At 40.4% G+C, this 17206-nt stretch overlaps 1 protein-coding gene across 2 annotated transcripts in view; it reads left to right on the top strand.

Moving 5' to 3' along the window:
- Nucleotides 1-17206, top strand: part of PSD3 (pleckstrin and Sec7 domain containing 3) — a 565834-nt gene that overhangs the window by 255584 nt on the left and 293044 nt on the right. The window lies entirely within an intron of this gene.

Here is a 17206-nt window from a genome sequence, read left to right as displayed (position 1 = left end):
TCTTGTTTTGGTCACTCCTGAATCTAGAAAAGTTCCTGGAAGGTAGTAGGCACTCAATAAATACTTGTTGGAAGACTAAGTTCAATAAAAATCATGACCTGACTTAATAATAGTAAATGAATACATGAGGTGTAAGGATCTGTAAAAGTCATAATGGTGATAAATAATGCCTGAAAAACACTGATAGGTTTTAAGTCTGTTTCTTTTGTGGTCTTGTTGTAATTATGACTGCAGTAAATACCCTTAAGTAATTTTTGGGTATATTTATGATTCTTTTCTTAAAATGAATACTTAGAAATATAATTGCTGGTTCTTAGGATATGCATATTTTAAGAGTTATTAGACCTAGACCATATATATCAGGTTGTACTTCTGCCTTGAATGTATGAGTGCCTATATTTCTTCCCATGCTTCACTGTCCTTTGTCTAAGTGCTTTTTTATCTTAACCAATTTAATGGCTGAAAAAACTATCTGAGTACGTTAGCTTGTATGTCTTTGGCATGGATAAGCTTTATTTCCATGTGTCCAATTCTTATCTGCTTATCCTTTTTTTATGAATTGCTTGCTCACATCTGTTTTGGTCTAGACTCTGGTTGCAGTGGACTGAAAACCTGCTTAAACTAACTGTATTGGATGGATGTCACAGGCATCGGGTTTATATCCAAGAACAGGATGCAGGGGACAGTGAGACCTCCCGGACGCAAGAACTGGAGGGTCTCCGTCTCTCTGCCATCTCTACTCTCCTGCTTTGCTTTGCATGCTGGATTTCTCCCTTTTTTCATGGCGCCTTTGTTCCCCTATATAACTCCTCATCCTACCTGGCTTTGGTGTGCCATGCCACTTAGTTCAGCCCCTACTTTATGTGACCTTGCAGTTCAGGTACCCAGTCATAGTATAAGTGCCATGGGTGTCCGCGGCCCAGATTTCTAGAGCGAGCAGTCTGTTGGATCAGTTTTATCAGCTGGTCACTCCTGGTCCAATCAGCCAAGGTCAGCATAGAGAGCTGAGGCTCTTGGGGTCTGTTCTTTCCAGGGGCTGTGGATGAATTGGCTTCTCTAGCCAGGACACAAGGACACAGTGGTTAGAATGCTCAGTACAATGTATTTTGCCCATTTTTCAATTTGTTGTATTAATCTTTCTCTTACGGGTACCTGAAAGTCCTTTCCAATTGAAGGATAGTATTGTGTTTTGTATAATGGGTATTTTTCTATTCATTTATCATTTTAATTTTGCTTGGTAGTGGTGCCATGTAATCAAAGTTACCAATTAAATCATGATTTCTGCTAGTTTGTAGGTTAGAAATACCTTCTCTATGAGGAAATTATACATTCAACTATATTTTCTTCAAGTTCTCTACATTCTTATCTTTCATGTGCTCCTTGAATTGGATTACGTTTTAGAGGGATTAGTGAGAGAAATATCTTGACAATGTTTATTGCAGGAGCATATTGCTTCTTTAGTTGTAATTCACTTCTCTCAGCAAAATTTTGTACTTTCCTTATTTTAGTTTTCTTAAGTTTATTCCTAGCTACTTCGTTAATTTTATTCTTGGCAGAATTTTTTTCAGTTAGGTTTTCTAACCGGTCCCTCATGATTTATTAAAGCTATTGTTTTTGTATTTTTATAACTGACTACCTTACTAGTTGTAATTTTTTGCTCATTATTTTTGGGCTTTACATGTAAACACTTATAACATATGCGAGTAATTATTTTATTTCCACCTTTTTCTATTTTTTCTTTTTCTTAATTTATTGTGCTAGATCTTTGAGAATGAGGATGAACGTAATGGCGTGTAGTACATGTCTTACATTGTTGTATTTTTTAGTGATAATTATTCTGACTAGATAACTAAATGCTGAGTAGATAACTGGAATGCTCTGGTACGTTACACAGCAACTACGGGAATGAAAGTAGTGGAAAACTCATTTTAACCCCAAAGATTTTCTCCACTGGCTTGTCTTGGAGCCTGAAAATTTCACTCATTTATCACTCTTTCTGATCAAAGCATTGCCTCCACAAAGTTCCTGTTAAAATGCCTGAACATGTTAACACCTGCTAAGGTGGCACATAACTGATTATTTTCTAATAAATGGTACTGGCCTATTACGGGAAATTGCAAAATGGACCTCAAGTGAATAGAAAAGTGTTTTGATGGTGCTGTCAGTGTGAGCCTTCATAATGAAGCAGCTGTCTACCTCCAGCTTCATCTTCTGCCTGCTCTGTGTTCTTCACTCCATCTCACCTCCATCCCATAAGCTTCAACCTGAGTGAACGTCTCTTGCTTTTTAAAATACGTCTTGTTCTCATGCCTGGGGCATCCCTGCTCCTGGTCCTCAGTGTCAGTTTCACTGTCACTTTCTCTAGGAAGGCTGATATCCTTAGACTAGGGTATGTGTTCTACTGCATACTCCTTTAAAGTAACATTTGAAATCTTTAAAATAACACTTTAAGCTTCAACATAATTGCTTTTTAAAAATCATCTCTCATGGCTGCTCAATTATAACCTCAAACTGCAATGCCAGAGAGCATATCTGCCTTGTTGACTGATATTGTTTGGCTGTGTCACTACCCAAATCTCATCTTGAACTGTAGTTCCCATAATCCCCATGTGTCATGAGAAGCACTCGGTAGGAGGTAATTGAATCATAGGAGCTGTGCTGTTCTAATGATAATGAATAAATCTCACCAGGTCTGATGATTTTATAAAGGGCAGTTCCCCTGCACCCGCTCTTTTGCCTGCCACCATGTAAGACATGCCTTTCCTCCTCCTCTGCCTTCCACCATGATGATGACGCATCTCCAGCCATGTGGAAGTGTGAGCCGGCTAAACGGCTTTTATTTATAAATTGCCCAGTCTTGGGTGTGTCTTTATTAGCACTGTGAGAATGGACTAATGCGTTGACCATTATGTCTGCCTCATAGTAGTCACTCAGTGTTTCCTAAGTTAATAATTAAAAGGGGGTTGGAGGGTAATGTTTGACGTGTTATTGGTGAACTTGAGCAACCACAGTGAGCTGTACTGATTGGCAAAAGTAGTGGCGTAGGGAAGTTGGAGTTGAAAGGAGTATGGCCAGTGAGCCTGTACCCGAAACGTCTGAGTTTTATCCTGATCTGAACCTATGCAGAACTGAAGGGAAAGCCTATCTTCTGTTACTGGAGTTGTGCACAGTTTGGAGGAATTTGAAAAAAAAAAAAAAGCAGTTTTATACATAGATGACCTCTGTGCAACCTTGGACATGAAGCAAGATATAACCCTATACTTTATACTTTTATCCTTTAATTTCCTTACTCTTCAGGGTTGCAGTAATACATCCACTGGGCTTTTACAGCATCTAAAATGGCAGGCTGCCTCATAAAGTATGAGAACTCCACCTATAATAAAGACCATATTTCAAGAGCTAGAGGGAAAAAGGCAGTAGGAGGAAAACAGAGGAATGTATGTGAAAGTATTTGGTGCTGTTTTGTTGGCAGCAGAGAGGAAGGTTTTTGCTTTTGTGAGCCTGGATGGTTCCAGTTTACGAAAATGTTTTCAGAAGTGAATACAAAGACACCATTCAACTTTTCTCAAGTGACAGTAAACTTACCTTTCTTCCCATACTTTTTCTGTATTTTTTTGTTATGTCAATTCTGTTACTATAAATTACTAAACTCAGAGCTGAATATGAATAGCAAGACCAAATACATTTTCGGCTATTTTCTATAGCTTATTTATTTGCAATATGTCTTCATGAGGGAACCTGTTTGATGTCATGTTTGTTGTTTATTTTATTTCATTTATTTATATTTTGAGATGGAGTCTCACTTTGTTGCCCAGGCTGGAGTGCAGTGGTTGCGATCTCAGCTTACTGCAGCTTCCGCCTCCCAGGTTCAAGCAATTCTCCTTCCTCAGCCTCTCGACTAGCTGGGACTATAGGCAGGTACCACCATGCCTGGGTAAGTTTTGTATTTTTTAGTAGAGACGGGGTTTCACCATGCTGGTCTCAAACTCCAGACCTCGGGTCCACCTGCCTCAGCCTCCCGAAGTGCTGGAATTACAGGCGTGAGCCACGGTGCCTGGCCTGTTGCCATGTTGAACTGAGGGTTGACCTTGGAGAACTGGAACTAAAGATGTGGTGATCAAACTGATTTTATGTGAAATTACTATATGACTAATAAAACTAAGCAAGTTGATACTGCTAATCCTGGCACATTGATTTATGTAGTACTATACTTAAGTTTAGAGCCATTCTAGAGCTGTGGAAGGGTGTGTATTTAATACTTTCACTTTACAGATGAGGAAGCTGAGATTTTAAGTGACTTGCTTGAGGTCATACAGGCGTTGAGCTTTAGAGCCAGATTAATAGCTGCCCTATTTTATGTGCTTGAGTCATGCAGACTCCTACCCCATTTTATAGATGGGCACACTGAGGCACAAAATTCAAGTAACTTGACCGCATTCACACAGCTAACAAATGTCAGAGTCAGGATTTGAACTATGGTGGTCGGTGTCACAAGTCCTTGCTTTTAACCTCTAAGTTGTTTTGCCTCCATCTCGCTTTCTGGACTCGCAGTCCATTATTCTCTGACCTTAACAGTGTTGCCACCTAGAATGAATGGTTTCAGTGAAGTGCCTTCCCCAGTAAATGGCTATTGTAGGTATTTTCCATAGCTGAAAATGATATTAGCCTTTCCCCAAGATGCTCTGTTCTCAGAGATGGTTTAGGTTGAAAGAATCCAGTCTGTGATTAGAGAACCCTGAAGCAGGAAGCAGATACCTGCACGCCTACCTTGCCGTGGAAGCAGTGCACCCAAAGAACAGCTGCACCTCCTGAAGGGGGCGGAGTTTGGGTTATGCTGCAGTCTTTTTATCTCCTTTCTAAACCATGTTATTCTTTAGGTAACTCATTCTTAACAAAAGTGTGCCCAAAAGCCAGCAAATGAAAGTGATTGATTGAATAACCAAAGTGTACTTTGATACCTGATATCTGTTCCTCTGCTTTGAATGACACAAGATAATTTCTGTTGTTCTTTTAAACAAGTTGCATTATGCATGTGTTCTGTGTCCTCCTGGGAAATGACTAAAAGAGATGCCCAGAAGTTTTGGTGTATAAAACCTGTTGTAAAGCAAGAGTCACCCACAGTGAGTCTGGTTTAGGTGTGGTCTATTGGAGTTTAATTGGGAACACCAAATATAACCTGAGCGCATTTCAGCAATAGCTCTTGGAGGATCTAAAGGCTTTAATGTAGCAAGGTCCTTGGAGCTCGAGGACTCAGTGGGATCTGGAGGCTCTTTCATTCAATAGAAAATTACTGGCCGGGCGCGGTGGCTCACACCTGTAACCCCAGTACTTTAGGAGACCGAGGGGGGTGGATCACTTGAGGACAGGAGTTCGAGACCATCCTGGTCAACATGGCGAAACCTTGTCTCTATTAAAAATTCAAAGATTAGCCGGGAGTGGTGGCACATGCCTGTAGACCCAGCTACTGGGGAGGCTGACACAGGAGAATTGCTTGAACCCGGGAAACAGAGGTTACAGTGAGCTGAGATTGCACCACTGCACTCCAGGCTGGCTGACAGAGCAAGACTCCATCTGAAAATAATAATAATAATAATAATAATAAAATTACTAAGATTTGGCATTATCAGAGCTTTTGGGGGGAAAAAGGTATGGATGTGATTTTTTTTTTTTTTTTAAACCATCAGGCCCTGTGAAATGGTTGTCTTTTAAAAATGTCTTTTTACAAAGTTGTAATAAAAATCCCTCAAACCGTAGAGTATCCTTTAATTCATCTCACGTATTTCATTTCAAGACAAAGAAGTGCCCTATTAGAGGCTTAACAAAAGTGCTACAAGATTATGAAGTCATGTCAGTCAAGGATTTCCATAGGCTTCATGGAGGCAATTGATTTGAGCCTTGCAGGAGGAGTGGATTTGTGTGTGCTAGAAGGGAGAGGACACCTGAAGCTAAGGAAACAATAAGATGAGCCAAAGACCATGTAATGTACAAGGGAAAAATTTAGTGGGAAATGAGGCTCCAGACTTGGTCAGCCAAATGCAGCAAATCTAGGAACACCATGCTAGGGCGTTGATGGATGGGATTCTGTAGGCACTGGAACGTTTTAGATAAAGGGAATGACAACCATTCTAGTTACAGGGGAACTATGGAAGAATTTGGGTGTATCTCAAGATTCTTGGGTCACTAGATAACCTTAAAACTTTCTCCTTTGTGTGTGTTTTTTAATGAGTTTTTAGTTTTTCTATGGTATAGAGAACCTGCTTTTCAAAGTGTAAATGTTAGATAATTTGCCCCTTTTTAAACAAATTTTCTTGGAGACAGTGTGTCTCTCACTGTTGCCCAGGCTGTGCAGTGGCATTATCACAGTTTACTACAGCCTCTACCTTCAGTTGATCCACCTATCTCAGTCTTCTTAGTAGCTGAGACCATAGGCACATGCCACCATGCCCGGCTAATTTTTAAATTTTTAGTATTTTTTTTTTTAACGGAGTCTCACTCTGTCATCCAGGCTGGAGTGCAGTAGCAGCAACCTCAGTTCACTGTAACCTCTGCCTCCCAGGCTTAAGCCATCCTCCCCCCTCAGCCTCCTGAGTAACTGGGACTATAGGTGTGTGCCACCATGCCTGGCTAAATTTTGTATTTTTATTTTTAGTAAAGACAGGGTTTCACCATGTTGGCCAGCCTCATCTCAAACTCCTGGCCTCATGTGATCCACCTGCCTCAGCCTCCCAAAGTGCTGGGATTACAGTTTGTTTATAGTAGAGAGAGAGTTATGCCATGTTGGCCAGGCTGGTCTCAAACTTCTGGCCTCATGTAATCTGCCTGCCTCAGCCTCCCAAAGTGCTGGGATTTCAGGCTTGAGCCACCATGCCCAGCCCCAGCTAATTTTTGTATTTTTTTGTATTGATTGATTGATTGGTAGAGATGGGATTTCACCATATTGCCCAGGCTGGACTTGAACTCCTGGGCTCGAGCAATCTGCCTGCCTTGGCCTCCCCAGGTGCTGGGATTACAGGCGTGAACCACCATGCCTGGCCAATAGTTTGACTTTTCATTGTAAAGAAAAATACCTTTTGTCAAGAGAACTAAAAAAAAAAAATTGTGAGTAAGATGGCTTCCTTGTATTGAAGCTTGAATGTGGTCACTTTGTTGTTGCTGTAACTTATAAATGAACTTGAGTCTTGAGTGTTAGTGGGCATTTCCCATTACTGATAAGGAGGTACAACAAAGCCTTCAATGGAAGAACCAGCAACTATAAGACTAAAGTCATTTTTTGGATGGATTTTTGGCTGCTTGCTATAGTTGGCTTAGGAGAAAAAGTAGAAAGCTGGGGTATGAGGATGATATGTTTCCTTTGGCAAATCTGTGACATGGAAATAACCATGAGCCAAGGAGTCAGAGGACGTAGCTTCTAGCTCTGCTGCCTGCAGCTTTTAATTACACAATTCAGGGGATAGCTCGTTAACCTCAGTCATTTTTTTTTGCTGTTGTTAAAAAAAAAAAAAAATATATATATATATATAAATTGTCTACCTTACATGGAGTTTATGAGACTCAAATGATTTAAGTGTGAGAAATACTAGATTTTGCTTCTTTTTTAAAAATCTGCCTCCTTCCTAAAAGTCTGGCCTATGTTTATGTTGGTTAAAGGTTGGCTAAAGGCACTGTGATTCACCAAGGTGTTCGAGTGAGAAGTCTGAAGTCTACCTTGAGTACTCTATTTTCTTCATCTCTCATATATAATTGGCCTCAAATTCAACCAGTTTTACTTTTTTACTCACAATTCTGCTCCATCTGCTCGGTATTGATTCCTTAACATGGGGTCCTTGTCATCTGTCACCTTGACCTTTACAGGAGTCTACTAACCGGAACCACCCCCATCTTCAGTCTCACCCTCTTAAAAAACACTCTCATAGCACTTACTTGCCAGATACTGTTCTAAGCACTTTATAAATTCCAATTCACTTAATCTATCTAATCCAGTCACCTTCCATAATACCACCCTAGTTATCGCCCTTAAATCTGATTATTTTTCTTATCCACTTAAAGTCTTTCCCTCGCTCCCTCGCCTAAGCATTCCACGCTCCTCTCTGACTGCCCTGTCTTCGCACCCTGTAGTCTAGTGACATTGGCTCTTGCACTGCTTTGGACAAGCCGTGCAGTCTTACATGTCTGTGACTTGTATGTCGTATCCCGGGTGCTGGGAGAACTATCCACCTGGTAAATGCCACGTTTTGGTTCAGGGTTGTGTATGATGTAACTTTTCCAACTGAAGCACTAGTTGCTCCGTTATTTCTATCTTGCTTATAGTTATCTGTGCAGAGTTTGTCTTCCCTCCCTAGACTATGAAGTTCTTGGTATGGAGAGCTGTATTTTGTTCTTTATTCATATGGTGCCCAGCAGGAGTTGTGAATACATGCTTGGTAACCGATATCAGTGAGGGAACTTTGTTTTCCTCTTAAGCTGCTGCTCTTAACTGTGACATTCCTATTGGTACGAAACAATGTGAGAACCATCATACCGTTCATATCACTTTGGTATGAGCTGATGCTAATTATACTATAGCACTTCAGGCCCAGAACTTACAGTACATTTGAAAGGTAGAAAGTGCACTGCCTCTGGCTATAGAAGTATTCACCTCAGTGTTGAGTACAAAATGAAAGTTGATTGCCGGTGTGTATAGCCATAATTAGATTTTTAAAAATCAAAAACAAAACCTGCAAACATTTCCAAAGGGCCTTTGCCAAACTTACGGAGGCTGACATGCAATTCTTCAAACTTCAAAGATAACACAGTAGATGTTCCACAATCAGCTGCAGGTAACATGACTCTTTCCTTCTTTGATGGTAACATTTCTATTTATTTTCCCAAGGGAAAGGTACAAATGATGTTGAGGAATAATCTTGTTTACATCACAAGGAATATAAGGTAATAATGTAATAAGGCGTGCTATTGGATGAGCCATATGGGAAATTGGACTTGGCCAGTTACAAGGGAAATTGCTACTGATACAATTCTCTTTGGGTCCAAGAATTGGACTAGTTCGTGTAAAGAGAGTAGTGTAATTGTAATAGGATTCTCCAGAGAAACTGAATCAATAGGAGCTATCTATCTGTCATGAGATTCATTATAGGGAATTGGTTCACGTGATTACGGAGGCCAGGAAGTCCCACTATGGGCCATCTGCGAGCTGGAGACCCAGGGAAGCCTCTAGTGTTGGAAGGCCTGAGCGGCGGAGAGCTGATAATATAGATTGTAGTCTGAGTATAAAGGCCTGAGAACCAAGAGCTCTGAGGGCAGAAAAGAGCAATGTCCCAGTTTAGCAGTCAGGAAGAGATTGAATTCAAACTTTATCTACCCTTTTGTTCATTTAGGCCCTTGGGCTTTGGATGATACCCACCTACATTGGGGAGGGCCATCCACTTGACTCAGTCCCCCACTCAGATGCTCATCTCTTCCAGAAGCATCCTCACAAACACACCCGGAAACGATGTTTAACCAGGTGTCTAGGTATCCTGTGGCCCAGTCAAGTTGACGCCATAAAATTAACCATCCCAGGACCTTTTTGCTGTAGAGGGAAATACGGAAGAACTTGATTCTGATCAAATGAAGAGACTGTGAGTCGACTACACAGATCCCTGTGGGATGTACGGATTTTGCTAATGCTTTTAAAGCCAGCAGTGAGTTGCATATGCAGGTTAGGGAGGAGATCAGATTTTCACAGGTTGTTCTCAGTCCTTTTAAAATATTGGTCAGTTAAAACAGTAATGTTCAATGTATGAATCACAGTTTCTTAAATCATCCTCCCCTTTGAGCTGGAACTGGAAAAAGAAATCATCTTCATTCAAAATATTGAAATCCTCTGAGTTAATTTGTACCAATGAACAGGATTCTCTTCCCCTCAACACTCATATCCTTAATTATTATTTATCCTCTAATAAAATACAAGGTAGTTACGGTGAGGATGCTTATAGCCAGTGGACACTGAACTCCTAGTTAGACCATTTGTGATTCTCAAACTGGGTTGCATCCCAGAACCTGTGAATCTGACTGTTGGGGGTGGTGCCAGGCAATGTACATTTTTAACAAGCTTCCCAGGTGACTCTTACAGGCATTGAAAATGAAGAGAGACTGGTGGTCTTCACAGCTGACAACTCTAAAACCTGGTGCAGTAGTTTTCTAAATTTGTTTGGCACTTAGGATGCTTTTTGAAATATTACTAACTTTTGAGTTCTCAAACTTTAGGTCTGAGATGGGACTGGAAAAGTTGCCTCTGTAACAATTTCTCATGTAGTTCTAATACACACATCAGTTTGAGGGTCTGCACTTAGTATAGTATTGAAGAAAGGCAGGGTTTTTCAAATTCTATTGAGGTACAAAATGATTCATAGTCAAATAAATCTCAGAAATGCTAGAAGGTTAAAACATTGTATGAGTGTATTTTTTTATAGCTCTGATTTTTCAGAGCCTAGAGCACACTAGAGTTTTATAGAATACTGTTTTGGGGCACTTAAGGAAAGAAGGCAATTCTTGTCCTCTTGTTTGTTCAAATGCTTGACTAAAAGGGTGATGCTGGATGGACTAGTGTATGCCCTGGCATGCCGGCTGAAGTACTGTGTATTACTGATACTCTGCCTAGAGATTTAACTTGACTCTTCTAGTTATCCATATTGCAGTCAGGTATTGAAGAAAGCCATCCTGGTCTCTCTTTTTATTCACTGCTTCCCCCAAACACTACACATTTCTTTGTAGCATTTACCGTAGATAATAAGATGTATGCCTTAGCCAGTGATAGATGGCCCCTGAATTTATTCTGGGAATTGGGTAGAATTTAATTTTTCTATTTCTATGTTGTAAAATCAAGAATTCTGAGAAGCAGAAACCATTGAAGTCTTAAACATCTGAAGACTAATAGGTATTTTCGAGCTACCAATTTTGTCTAATCCTCATAGTAACCCTGTAAGGCAGGTGTTCTGATCCTCATTACTTACAGATGAGAAAAATAAGGGTGAGGAAGGTGACCTAATTTGGAGCTGAGACCTGAACCTTGGTCTGCTTGAGCCTCCAAATTTATAATTTCTTTTCTCTTCACCATGTTGCCTTCCTTTCAACTGTATTTAAGGTCTATATTAGGGCAGTGGAATGTTGACTGTGGAAAGTACTCCAGGACTGAAGGCAGATACATGTGGTTAATTCTAACTTCATATCCAAATAGCTTTATGTCTTTGGAAAAGTTATGTAGCCTGGGTCTCACTTTTAAAAAGTTATTTATCTTTTAGAGACAGGGTCATGTTCTGTCACCCAGGCTAGAGTGTAGTGGCATGATCATAGCTGATTGTGTCCTCAAAGTCCTGGGTTCACATTTTCTTCCCGCCTCAGCCTCCCAAGTAGCCACCAGGGCTACAGACATGTACTGATATGCCTGGAAATTTGTTTTATTTAGACAGGGTCTCACTGTGTTGTCCAGGCTGATCTTGAACTCCTAGGCTTGAATAATCCTCCCGCCTCAGCCGCCCAAAGTGCAGGGATTACAGGCTTGAATTACCATGCCTGACCTCACTTTTTCTCCAGTTAGTTTATAGTGCTTCCTAGGCCACCTTATCAGAGTATTAGGAAACACTTGTGAACATGGATTGGGGGGCGGTGTGTGTGTATGTGTATGTGTTTAAGATAAAGCACGGTGTGTAATTGTAAGGGGAGAGAGGAGGTATGACATCCTCATTTTCCCAAAAACTTAGGCAAGTTTTAAATGGTATCATTGAGAGTTACTTCTACAAGTATTCTAGTTGCTACGGAGTGACTAGCATGTGACAATACTGTGTGACAAGGTGTAGAAACGTCATCTTTTGGGTGACTTGGAGCTGGTGATATTGCAGAATTCAATGATGTGTTGTAGAATTCAGGATCTCTTGTGACAGGGCCCAGAAGCCAATTTGATTATCAACAGAACAGGACTTTTCATACCTCTAGTGAATAAAGGGTAGGGGAGAATTCACACCTTTGCTGTTATTGCCACTTAACTTGTACTTTGTTCTTATTTTGAGAGGCTAGGGTAAAGATCTTTTAACTGATTGAAAGTAAGTTTAGTTTTTATTTTATCAGCCCTAGTTCCACTGATAGGAATTCACAATGTAAAACTAAGACTTTCTAGATGACTTGACTATAGTTGAAGGAGAAATTTTAAAGTGAACTTAAAGAATGATGCCAAAGTGCATTCTATTTTCTACAGACTCCGAAGAAAGCAGTGTATCCCCTGAGGGGAAGTTCCAGACTGATAGGTCTATTTTGGCTTCAGGTTTGCTTTTCTAGCTATTGAAGTGATAAGATTTTTTTTTTTTCCCCTCTCTCTCTCCGTTCTCCCTTTTCCTCCTTCTTTATAAAACCAGATTAATATTATTTATTATATGCCTTAGAAATAACATTTAAGAATGGAGCTTAAATGGAAACTTCAAGAGCTGATTGATTGGATTGGCTTGCCATTTTTGGAGTCAGCACATATGCTAAATGGGAGTGAAGTAGTGCCAGGACCTAGGAGAAGCACAGTTAAGCAAATACTCTTGCGCTGTAAACTTTAAAGTATCTGAACTTGTTCACCTGACATATTTTTTTATTTGAGAAGATGGGATGTACATGGGGTTAATATACTAGGGAGGTCAGCGTATTACTTTTCCATGATGAGTTTCATTCTGAAATGTCAGTGTTCTCTGAAAGTCATAAAATGTGAGTGCAAGCTGGTTTTCTGGGTTCATCTCTGATAGGCAGCTTCTTGCAGCAGATAGTTGGGAATTGCTTAGTGGTTCACACGGATAGCTTAGGTCAGGAGGCAGAGACTTTCACTAGGGAGATACTGGTGTAGGAGGGACAGTTTGACCCAGGACATCACACCCAGGTCACAGACTCTTGCCATTTTAAGAGTTGAATTTGAGGATGATTCTACTTTATTATTGTACCAGGTGGAGTATTGCTCTTAAGAGTATATTTGTCCAGCTCAGAGGGTGGTGAAGGGGGGTACTTGGAACACACTCCAGGGGATGGACTGTACTACTACTGGAGGAACAACACAGATTGGTTCTGCTAGCAAGTGATGCCTGAAGGGTGTCCTTTGCAGAAGTGGACAGGACACAAGACAGACTTTATTTAGGGCTATGCATCATACTTCTTCTTAGGATATTTCTTTTTGTAGCATGTAGAAGACCTTCCCGTGGCCCCTTCTCAACCAAAGTTTCTGTGGTAGAAAAAAACCTTATCGTGTAAATCTAATAGCTTAGCAAAAGTTGCGATGCCTGTTTCACAAAGAGTGTGTTGCATGTAGAATAGATAGAAAGTAAACAGGAAGTAAACAAAAAATTATCAAGGTAGTGAAACAAAGAAACTTTTTTTTTCCTTTTTTTCCTGAAGGACTTTTACGTCTTTATTGTCTTTACCATGGGTACTAACGTGCCTTGTGACTCTGCAGTCGGGGGCTTAGAAGTTAAAGAACTCGATGCCTTGCCAGTCTTACTTTTTCTTAGGATGGAGGTTGTCCTTTAAGCAACCCTGTGTGTATATGTGTGTGTGTGTGTGTGTGTGTGTATGTGTGTGTGTATGTGTATGCATGTCGGTATTCCCTTCTTGAAATAAAACATTTGAAGTGAGGGGCTAGATGAATTCTCAAAATCAAAATTATTATTTGAAGCCATGGGTATAGAAGTTTAAATGCTCCCTGGAATTGAAGCTTTGTTGTTGTAGTGTGTGTGTGTGTGTGTGTGTGTGTGTGTGGTGGGGGTCAAAGTTTTGGAATATTGTTCATTTCCACAGAAAGTGGTCACAAATGAGAAACAATATTATTCAGTTTTGTTAGGAAAAACTCAGCAGCTTTTAATTTTGTTAGGCATTGATTATAAACACTGGTCTTAACTACTTCACGCAAATTTCATGCAACTTGTAATTGTTTTTCATAAGGAATAGTTACCTATCTCAAGGTGCAACTTTTTGGAACTTGGTATTATGTGTTTTGGAAAATGGAGAAGTAAAATTCTAATAATGATCTCAAAAGTGTTCTTAGTGCACTCACAATAGCAGTGCTTTAAAATATTCTCATTTGGCTACATTGAAAAATAGCATTTTAAAAGGCATTGAGTAGAGACAATTTCTGTAACTTTTTGGATGTTCTTGCTTGAAGAATTGGCCATAAACCTTTAGAGTTAAATGTCAAAAGAATTTCAAAATAACTTGTTTTGCCCAAAACAGAAGGAAGAGAACAACAAAAACTTTTATGCCATCATTGTTTGAATGTCATGACCTATAAATGAAAAGAAACAGAAGAAAATCTTGTTTTGAAAAATTGAACGTTAGGCTGGGTGCAGTGGTTTCACGCCTGTAATCTCAGCATTTGGGGAGGCCGAGGTGGGAGAACTGCTTAAATCCAGAAGTTCGAGACTAGCTTGGGCAACATAATGAGCCCCCGTCTCTGTACAAATTTTAAAAATGAGCTGGGTCCCAGCTACTCAGGAGGCTGAAGAGGGAGGACTGCTGTGCCCAGGAGGCTGAGGCTATAGTGAGCTACAGTTCCACCACTGCACTGCAGCCTGGGTGATAGAGCAAGACGCTGTCCCAAAAGAGAAAAAAACAAAACTAAATGTCACTGAAGTTTAAGACAACTGGATACAGCCAGACCTTTTTATTTGCGGGTTTCACATTGGCGGATTCCACCAACTGGAAATCGATAATACTTTAAAAAAAAAATGGTTGCATCTATACTGAGGATGTGCATATTTTTTTCTTGTCATTCCCTAAACAATGCAGCATAACAATTATCAACATAGCATTTACATTGTCTAGTTATCAAAAGTAGCGTAGAGACAACTTAAACTATACGGGAGGGTGTATATAGGTTATATTTAAATATTAAGTGCCAGTTTATGTCAGGGACTTAAACATCCGTGGATTTTGGTATTGGTGTGGGAAGGTCCTGGAACCAGTACCCCACAGATACCAAGGGATGACAGTAGTAGTGAAAACAAACAACATAGAACTTTCTGAATCTAAGATACTATTGATTGGGAGATAAGTCAATATCTTAATTTTTTTATATTTTATATTCTACATATTTAAAAGTATATTTTAAAATATTTTCTGGTACTATCAGAAAAGAATATGCCATTCCCCTTGGAGAAAATGAAGGCATTAAATACAAAACCAAAAAAAAAAAAAAAAAAAAAGGGAAAAAAATGCCAGCAATTAACTATAGCACAGTGCATTTTCTTGGAGTTTCTAGTAATTCTTAAACTTACAGATGTTTACATAAAAATTACTTTGGCATGTTCTCAATGCTTGTCTACATAAATAATATTTTTGTCTCAGTATCTTTTATAGGGTGATCTTTTTGAAGACCCTGTAAGCATCAGTTAAATCAAAATTAAACCAACAGTATAATTTTGCATTGTGCACAGGTAATAAACATCCGATAGCCACCTGGCTGCCGGGGTTCACACTGGTTGATGCATAAGAAAACCATTCTGGCTGGGCACGGTGGCTCATGCCTGTAATCCCAGTACTTTGGGAGGCCGGGGTGGGTCAATCACAAGGTCAGGAGATCGAGACCATCCTGGCCAACATGGTGGAACCCCATCTCTAGTGAAAATACAAAAATTAGCCTGGGGTCATGGTGGATACCTGTAATCCCAGCTACTCAGCAGGCTGAGGTAGGAAAATCACTTGAACCCGGGAGGTGGAGGTTGCAGTGAGCTGAGATCACGCCACTGCACTCTGGCCTTGGTGACAGAGTGAAACTCCATCTAAAAAAAAAAAAAAAAAAATTCTAATTTTAGGGACTTTAAAATATGAAAAAAGTGTGTCTAGGAACTAATGAAATATAATATGAATTTGTATTTCCATAGTTTTGCCAAAAACAGCACTTTTGCCTTATCCCTCTTGAAAGTTTCAGGGGAAGAGTTGGGGGAGGACTTTTTTTGTTTCTATTGAGTAGCATCTCTGTCTGCTTCTGGCCTCATCCCCTCCCTTCATAGGAAGGCTCATGATCTGGTTCCGAAGGATTCTTTTTGGTGCTTCAAGCTGGTTTGTGCTGCCTGTCACTTTGTCCTCTCCCTTAGACTCTGTCTTTTTTAGTTTGCTTGAAAAATACTTGTCAAGGTGTATTTGCTGACCAAACTTATCCTCTGGGAAGGCCAGCTTTGTTAACAGCTATTTACCTTGTCATCTCTGCTCTAGACAATGGTGCAGTGGACAAAAAGTGTTGGATTTGGAGTCAGGAGTTCTGTCTCTGGATACCAGTTGTTTTCATGTGAACAATCATTAGGTGGTCTATTGCTGGGAAGTTCTGCAGCTCGCTTTCTTTTCCTTTCTATTTTTTTTTTTTTTTTTTTGAGACAGAGTCTCACTGTGTCGCCCAGCTAGAGTGCAGTGGCATGATCTCAGTTCAGTGCAGCTCGCTTTCTAAAGTCCTTGTGGCCTAGAGGTAGGTGCTTGTCCAGCTTACTCCACAATTCCTCTGGAGCACTTCAGGGGTCTTTGATGTAACAGGCTGACATGCCCTGAATTCTGCTTGTTTACCTGTGAGCCCTGACAGGGATGCCCGACCCCTCTGCCCCCATTCATCTGTCCGGGGGATTCCTTTTTAAAATTTACTCTAACAATCTGCTGGGAGGTTCTGACTGTCACTAATGTAAGATAATAAATGTAAAGGCCTTGTCACACTTTAGAAAGCCAGAAAATGCAATGTTTTTCTTCCCATCTGATTTTAAAGACTCTTCATTCTTTCTTTCCTTTTTTGGGGGTGGTGGGGGAGAGGACATTGTTCACTAAATTTGCTGTCTATTGGGTCTCTTTAATTCTCATCTTATTTGCAGAGCAGGTTGTCCTGTCTTGTGCCCAATAACTGAATCTGTTCCAGCTTATGTCACTGAACTTTTTACCTCCAAAGTGCTATGATTTCAGTCTTAAAATACCAAACACGGCCGGGCGCGGTGGCTCAAGCCTGTAATCCCAGCACTTTGGGAGGCCGAGACGAGTGGATCACGAGGTCAGGAGATCGAGACCATCTTGGCTAACACGGTGAAACCCCGTCTCTACTAAAAATACAAAAAAAAACTAGCCGGGCGAGGTGGCGGGCGCCTGTAGTCCCAGCTACTCGGGAGGCTGAGGCAGGGGAATGGCGTAAACCCGGGAGGCGGAGCTTGCAGTGAGCTGAGATCCGGCCACTGCGCTCCAG

This window comes from Trachypithecus francoisi, unplaced genomic scaffold (assembly GCF_009764315.1).
Source record: "Trachypithecus francoisi isolate TF-2019V2 unplaced genomic scaffold, Tfra_2.0 Contig01440, whole genome shotgun sequence".
Taxonomy (NCBI): Eukaryota; Metazoa; Chordata; class Mammalia; order Primates; family Cercopithecidae; genus Trachypithecus; species Trachypithecus francoisi.
The sequence above is the reverse complement of the archived record's forward strand: the minus strand, read 5'-3'. Positions and strand labels throughout refer to the sequence as shown.